Genomic DNA, 8,948 nt, shown 5'->3' on the forward strand with positions numbered 1-8,948 from the left:
CCATATCCTTTTTTATGTGTTTATGTATGACAATTGAAAATGCAAAATATGGTGAAGCCTTTATATTCCCCCAGGATATTTTTTTTAACTCATGTAGTGAAATGAAAAATCTAAGAACAGTTGGCCTTAGTGCTCCCTTTAGAGTTTTACTTTTGAGAGCTTAAGTATGTCCTTATGGTTGGATTTGTAATACATGTAACAGACTGCATATTATGATATTCAGCTAGATCTACCTGAGGACTAGTTGGGAAAAATGCTGATTTTTTCATTCCATACCAACTATTACTGAGGATTATTTCTTTGTTTTTGCACAGTAGTGAAATTTATATTGTATCCCATTGTGTTCTGCACTTTGTCCAGTTTTCTTCTGCATTATGAGCCTGGGATTAGTGAAACAAATTGTAGCCAAAGTTTGGTGAAGATTTTTGTTTTTAAGTCAGAGTGGGAAATGCCTACCTTGAAATTAATTTATTGCTTGCTTTTCACTTCATCTGGAGGTAGGGAATCGTTCTTTCAGACCACCATGGAGAGTTCCTTCACTAACAAATACTAGAAATCTTATTTTATTTGTTCTTATGGGAAATGAAATTTATTCTATCACAGCATTAAAATATACAAGGGAGAGGGAATTTTTTTTTTAAACTAAAACAATTTATCCGTGGACCAGAATCATTTATTCTCCCTAGATTTTTAGATTTTTTTTTCTCCCACCTTCAGTTTAGAAATCCCTAATCAAAAATCCTATTGTTCTGAGAATACAGTCTGACATGAAAGTGTCAGGGAAGCAGCGAAGGAAAAATGATGACCTAAGCATCAGCAGAGTTGGATCCACCATGAAACCAGTTCTTGTGTATGTGTATTTTAAAGACGGTGGGAGCTTTTCAGAGAAGCGAGAGATTGTACTTGAAAGTGGAGAACAATATGCATGATTTTTTTTTTTATTGAACAGAAGAACTATCAATACTAATCTGCTAATTTGTGCCCCAAAATGCAATCATATTGTTGGGACAAAAACACAAAGCATGCAGGAAGCTATTAAATGCACAGCAGTATTTGAAATCGAACCACAGTGACTTGTTGTTATGGCATGCTGACATTATTGGTTCTTGTATATAGTTACATAATGATCTCTGAAGCCAGCTTTAAAAACTGTTCTATAAAACCAGTTAACAGATGTCAAAATCTGGCTCTCGAATCAACTTTCTCAGATCCTTGCTAAGGTAATCTTAACATTCTCTTGAATATAACAAATTAAAATGAGTAAATCATGATATTCTTTATCCTCACCAAAGAGGATCTGTATTGTACAAGTGGCACTCATATTTATTTCCTATTAAAAGTGGAAATGGCATCATTAAATTATATTATGTGTATACATGTATATACATAAGCTTTATCTAAGGAGAATATCAAATAAAGTGATGTGGATATGAGAAAAAAATTATCATTTATCCTGTAAAAATGTATTTCCATCTTAAATATAAATAAAGCATATACTTTTTAATATGGGAATCTAGACTGGAATATAGTATGTGTGTATTATTTCATCTATACAAAAGATGACATATTCAGAAATAATTATTAACTGTAATACTTTTATATAGTTTTGATTATTTCTTGTAATATGACATCTTATGTTATGACAAGATAGGACATTACAAAGGAACCTGGCAGAGATGATATAATGAAGTTAGATATTTATTTTGAGAAATAGTCATTTGACATGGAACTATAGACTTGGTCCCAAATTAGAAATTTAAGGGAAAAAAACATGAAATTATAAGGGCAAAACTAATCATGTGATTCCTTCTTGACATCCTTCCCCATTAAAGCTTCTATGTAAGAGAAATAAAATGCCATATGGAAAAATGAGAATTTAAAGTTTTCAGCATTTTTTCATGTTTCCAAAGTAAAACAAGATGGCATCCAGAAATAGAATTGCCAGCAAACCCTATTCCTGCTCAGGAAACCCTCAGTAATGAAAATGCATAAATGAATTGATTCAGCTGCCCCCATAAACCTCTACTGCTCCTGCCCTTGCAGCTCAGGGCAATACAAATGATTAGTTGTGTATTTTTAATTCATATACACTCAAGTATGTGAATTTTATCCTGACATGGGATGACATGAGATACTGAATAACTAGTAACATTTGAGGGGATGGGAGGTCATAAATCATTTTGTATGATTTACACAAATATTTACTCAGTTTATATGGATACATTTGGAGGATTGGGAGCTCCTATATAAAGGAATATAATCCCATAAGCTGTAATTTTATTTTTCCATGAAAAAAAATATTTTTAAGTCACAAATCACTCTATGGAATCACCAGAAGTTTCCCAAAAATTTTACTGTCAGATAAAGGATAAGTCATTTGAGAAGCAACAAGATATAGTGGAGTTTACTGTCATAAGACTGGGTTTCCAGTCTTGCCCCTGACATTTATTTCCTGTGAGTGCTTGGGCAATTCACTTAGCCTCTCAGCATCAGCTTCCCCATCTGTAAAAGAAGGTTTGTAAACTAGATGACCTCTACGTTATCTTCCAACTTGGAAGCTATGATGCTATGACTTCAAAGAACTTCCCCCCCCTCCTCCCCCCCCCCCGCCCCCTTGAGTCTCTCTTTAGGAAAGTACCTTATAGAGCAACTGAAGTCTTTGAAGGAACCTGATGACTTTCCCAAACAAAGTAGAAAGCTTTCCTGGAATACTAATTGAAAATTTGTGAATTTTAGCTAGGTTCAAAAGAGAGCATTTGCATATGAAAATCAATCATGCTATTTTGGGCTGAGCATCAGAATTACCTGCTTAAGGTTAGATCCTTATAATTTCTTCATATTTCTAAGTAGTCTTGAAATGTCAGAGAATTCTTTCTAAACCTGTATGTCTACCTTTCACCAGAAGGTCTGACGTGTCAATTTGAAAAACTATGCAAGCTTCAGGAAGTTTTGCAAGGAGTTTTATCATATAATTTAGATTACCTCATATTAGTACTATCAGGATTCAGTTTTTTGGGATAGGGTTCACGTGTTTGAGCATAAATCTTTCCTAATTGAGCCAAATTGAGATTGAGCTACCACAATACATACCAGGTGACTTGAAAGTAATGCTTGATTTCCATAAATCACGCAGAAAAATCTCTCTCATTACATAATCTACCACGTGGATATGCTAGTCACTTTTCAGTACAAAGATACCCTGAGAATGCAGTACTGCACTCAAATTTAGGTCAAAGATCTAGAAAAATAGTTCCTGACCTTTTTTGTTTCTCGGATTCCTTTATCAGTCTTTGGTAAATAATAGTCAAGTGATGACGACCCACAATCTGTTCTTCAAGGACACGAAAATCACAAGTACCACACTTCACTGTGGGCTGCTGATTTTTTTCAAGTATCGCAAAGTGACAAAAAATGGCCCAAGAGATAGATACTGTGGTGGATTGGGACAGACCCCTTGCCTCTACTACAGAGACAACCTGCCCTTCACCAGCACAGTCCTGCACAAGATCCAGAGACTCATCTCATCTTACCCATGGGCCTGATTCCAGTCTTCACTCAGAACACCCATTTTTGTGGTTACTTCCTGTCAAAGGACACCCACAAAATACCACTCTTGATCTCCATACACTGGGACTCTCCACTTCAAAGACCAGGCATTTTTTTGTTGTTGTTGTTGTTGTTTTTTGCCTTTTGGAGAGCAATTGGGGTTAAGTAACTTGCCCAAGGTTACACGGCTAGTATTTTTGTGTGGGTGTTAAGTGAATCAGGCCTCAACCGAACTTGGGTCCTCCCGACTCCAGGGCCAGCACTTTTACTCACTGCGCCACCTAGCCACCCAGACCAGGCATGTTTTGACCTGAACAACTTCGTTCATGAAAAAGAGGCCTTCCAAGCAAACAAGGCCTTTGTATTCTTTGCTGCAGGGAAGCACATGTGCCTAGTGGCAGTACTGACCTAAATGGTGATCTTTCTCTTCCTTACCACTGTCCTCCAACATTTCAAACTGAGCCCACTGGAGAAGCCTGAGGACATAGACCTGACCTCTCAGTTTACAGGCCTGGGCAAAGTGCCCCTGCCATATTAGTTTCCATGTGCTAGCCCACTGAGCTCCTGCCCTAGGGGATGCCTGTGATCCCTTCCCCTCTGTGTTTTTGGTCCAATAACCCCTCCCAAAAAGATAATAGTAATAATAATCTTTGGCAAAGCCTATATCCCTTCTCAGAATAATGCTTTTAAATGCATAAAATAAAATATATAAGATTACAAAAGAAACCAAAATTTAGTCAAAATAAATATTTGTCCCTATCAAACTTTGTGAACACACTGGAATCTATACTAAGAGAGTATGTGGGCCCCAGTTAATTCTGATCTTGACACTTCCTTTCCAAACCTGGTTGATATCCTTAGGTTTCACTTTGTTTTCTTATTTCTCTGGGCTCTTACTGCCTTAAATTCATGGGGATATAAGATTTAGAGCTGAAAGGGCTTTTAAAGATTATCAAGGTAAATCTTCCAATCTCCTCCTTTTTATAGATGAAGAACTGAGGCCTAAGAAGAGAAAGTAACTTGTCTTGATGTGGGCTCTTACCCAACATCATTGTGTATAATTGTAATTGTAAGGGAATGTCATCAAGTGGAAAGGAGCGATGGATTTGAAATTAGAGAATCTAAGTCTTAATCTAAACTCTGCTGTACATTTAGCTTATCTGGGTCTCTGGATCCTTAACTATAAAATACAAAGATTGGGCTAGGATCACAGGATTACAGATTTAGAACTGAAAAGGATTTTAGAGGCCCTCTAGTCTAACTTCATCTCACATTTGGTAAAACTGAACCAAACCAAAGTGACTTAGACAAGATCAAATAAATAATATGCTTCAGAAGTTGAATTTGAACTTAGATTTGACTCCCAATATGGAACTATTGCCAGTAGAACATGTTTTTTTTTTTTCCCTCCACCCCACTAACAATACAAATTAGCATGAAGAAAATTTAGGACTAGAAAGGAATAAACCAGTATCAAAGGTTATCCAAAAAGTAAGAATGTTAATGAAACTTAGAACACACTAAATTGAAATTCTACTCTATTTTTCTAGTAACTAGTTTCCCCTAATATCCAAAGAAGCCTAATTATGATCAAGTAAACACTAAAGTTGAAAGGATTATGAAAAGTATTTTTGTCATCAGGTTATTTATTTACTTATTTGTTTATTTATTTTTTTTGAAGCACCTTGTTCCTAAGAACCTTGTGAAATAGGTAGTGTGTATATATGTGTGTTTGTATACACACACAGATACATATACATATATGTACATACATATGTATATGTATGTATGTATGATCCCCATTTTGCACATGAAGAAAATGAAGTGAGCCTTTAACTGAGGACCTCTTAATTCCAAATCCAGGGGTCTTTTTGTAAAAATAACCAAAAGAGAGAAAAAATATCTAAACAGTTGTAAGAGTACTTCTTCTATTAGTAGTCTATTCATTTTACAATATAATTTTAACTAATGGTCTCTGATTTAAAAACAGTGCAGAACCATCAAGAAAAATATTCAATTCAGGATGAAATGATTACTAACAATATTCTTACTACAACTAGCTAATATGGCTGTGGGGGCTTAAGATCTTCTTAAGTAATCACACACCTCTCAATAAGATGTGGCCATGAATTAATCAGATGGTACTTTTGGAAGCTGAGATAGTTGAAAAATGGTCAAATTGTCTTGGTTTTCAAGGCATGTAGATAGACATGTATGTAGATAGGTCATGATTAACAAGATGGAGAACTAGACATTTTCTCTAATCCCTGCAACCCCTCAAACCTCTTCAAAACAGAAATTATGCAACAAAGATAAATAAACTTCAATGGTCTCCATATTCTAAGACCCTCAGAATCCAAAAGAAGGTTAAAAACAATTCCAAAACATACACTGATGCTCAGTGACCTTGAGCTCACTCAGCACTTCCTCTGTCACCTCTCACAGTAAGGGTACTAAAGCTGAACTAGTAGACCCAAGGACATGAGATATGCTTACAACAAAATCCAGTCCCCAGACTGTGGCCTCTGCCTCCCTCTTTCCAGTGGTATGTTAACTCCACTGTTAAAAAGGTGGCCACAGCCCCACAGGAGCAAAATCCAGCCAGGATCCATAACCTATGGAACCAGTATTACAAAGCTGTGACTTGACAGTACTGGGGAAGTCAACTCTGTAGCATCAGCAGAACAGAAGCTGCATCAACAACTAATTACCACCAGCAGAACTGGTGCTAGAGTAAACAGTCCTGTTGTACCAGTGTTGCAAAATTCCAAACTTCCAATGCTGGTCCAAAAACTAAGGAAGAGGATGAATGGGATAGAATATCAGCCTAGTATATTGTGTCTATGGAGGGAAGGAGGAGGGCTATGCAGCACTCCAATAAATTTGAGGGAAAGAGCAGAGCATCAAGCTGGGCCCAGTTCTGATCACCCAAAAGTCACTTGGTAAAATATGAATTTGCCTAGGATGGGAAGAAACTGAGATGCTTTGAAATTCCGCCTAAGAAACCACACTCAAAGGGGAAGGAGTCAGAAAATGAACAGTGGGAAAAATGGGGGAGTGGATGATGAAATCACCATGGATTTCAGGAAGAAAAAAACCTCAGAGACTTTGAACATAACTAGATACTTCAACAGGAAAAAGAGTATAACAGAAGGAAATATAACTTCTAGATCTAGTAAATGAGTTCAGAAATCTATGAATAAATACTACAAAACAAGGGGGAAAATGATTCAATAGTTGATGAGACCCTATGGAATTTGAGGAGAACATAGAACCACAATATGCTGTTGTTGAGTGGTTCAGAAGAGAAGAGAATTAGTAAAATTGATAGACTTGCACAACAAAAATAATGGTCAGAAATAGAAAAACTGAAATCTGTAATGCAAGCCTCACCAAAGACATATAGAAATCTGGTTTGAACATGAGGAAGAATTGTAGCATCTGTGGATTTAGTCAAACTTCAAGGAAAAGGGTAAATTTGCTGTAAGTTTACACAAACACACACACACTTTCAAAAACTGGTTTTTGGCAGTTGTACAGGGGAAGCTAGATGGTGCAATGGATAGAGCACTGGACCTGGAGTCAGGAAGATCTGAGTTCAAAATCTCAGACACTTAACAGCTGTGTGATCCTAGGCAAGTCACTTAACCCTGTTTGCCTCAATTTCTCCATCTTTTTAATAAACTGGAAAAGGAAATGACAAATCACTCCAGTGTCTTTGCCAGGGAAACATCAAATGGGGTTACAAAGAGTCAGACAAAACTGAACAACAATATAAGAACTTTAACGTTCCACTTTCTTTTTAAGAATTAAAATAATCTACCAAGATTATTGCCTAGGAACATAGGATTTAGGGTCGTTAAGAGTGTTTTGAGATGATGATGATGAAAAAGAATGAAAACAAAAGAGCAAGAAAAAAAGAAAACAAAGGCCTCAAATGAGTCCTTAGGCAATAGATATTTATAATACCTTTGTATTCTCTGAGAAAGTCATATGAGGTATAACTGCATCAAGGAGAAGGTTATGGCTAAGTACAGAATGAAACTGACACTCTGAAATAAAAGCTGAATGTATAGAATACATTTAAAATAATAGCTACTCAATACCATTCTCAATGTCTACCTTCAAAGTTATAAAATAGACCTTAATAGATTCAGAAAGTATCCTAATACAAACCTGTGAATATTAGTAAACTAGGACTGATCACCCTAAGTTAATTATAGAAAAATTGATATTTCCAGAGAGAGAGAGAGAGAGAGAGAGAGAAAGAGAGAGAGAGAGAGAGAATTGTAAGACCTTCTTAGATGGTACATTATAAGTCTTTTAAATGTTTTTTAGAATAAGTAGGAATTATTTCATGGAGCAATGATAAAAGCTGATAATAACTAAAAACCAATGGATTTGTTGAATGTAACCAAGTGTGTTTTTGCCTCTAAATGGAGGCTATGAAATAACTAATATCCAAGAGTGGAAGCAAAAAGCCTTCCACAGGTGATATCCACTTTAAATCAACCAACAATATATTACAAATAACTAACTGAAGCCTATTTATTTGTGAAAATGAAAGTGTTATGATGGCAGTTCAGGACTAGGTCTTTTCCACCAGAAATTACAGAAGGATTATCCTTGAGGACCCTAGGCTTAGTAATTAAAATAAAATATACATGGAAGTGGTAGAGACTGCAGCACATCCCTGCAGGCTAACTCTACTACAAATGCAAACATTATATTCTAGAAAACTCAACCAATTAACTCTATTGGAAGTGACTCATTCTCATAGACTGTTGTCTAAAATCGCCCAGACATAATATTGTTTCATTAAAAATTAAGAACAACAACAAGAAAAAGCAAAAAAAAAAAAAGGATGCATTATAGGGGTGGCTAGGTGGCTCAGTGAATTGAGCACCGGCCCTGGAGTCAGGAAGACCTGATTTCAACTCCAACCTCAGACACTTAACACAAAAACTAGCTATGTGACCTTGGGCAAGTCACTTAACCCCAATCAATCTACCTTCCCCCCTCCAAAAAAAAAGAGTTAAGAACAATGGTTTTAATAAATGTCAGCATACCAACCACTCAATCTATACAAAAATACATAGAGTTAAAAAGTCTTCAATATACTTTGGTGAGATCAAGTCATGAGAGAGTAAAATAAGCCATATATCATTCCTGTTATTCAGTATACTACCAGAATTGTATTGAAGATGTTTTCTGTAAGCTTCCAGGGGATTACTTAATGTCCTAATACTTTTAATCATCTTCAAAGCTATTTTATCCACCTGTGCAAGAGTAAATGCCAAAAGTTTAAAGTGATGCAAGGAGACAGAATAATATTAAAAGAGAAAGAAAGGAAGAAAGAAAGAAAGAAAGAAAGAAAGAAAGAAAGAAAGAAAGAAAGAAAG

General features: G+C 35.9%; 1 pseudogene; it reads left to right on the forward strand.

Annotated features, from left to right (window-relative positions):
- The first annotated feature begins 767 nt into the window (after positions 1–767).
- The window catches only part of LOC138170286 (E3 SUMO-protein ligase KIAA1586-like), a 70,858-nt pseudogene continuing 62,677 nt past the window's right edge, over positions 768–8,948 (forward strand).

Source organism: Petaurus breviceps, unplaced genomic scaffold, assembly GCF_028583685.1.
Source record: "Petaurus breviceps papuanus isolate PSGF00001 unplaced genomic scaffold, PetGlider_PUasm1.0 38, whole genome shotgun sequence".
NCBI classification, from domain to species: domain Eukaryota; kingdom Metazoa; phylum Chordata; class Mammalia; order Diprotodontia; family Petauridae; genus Petaurus; species Petaurus breviceps.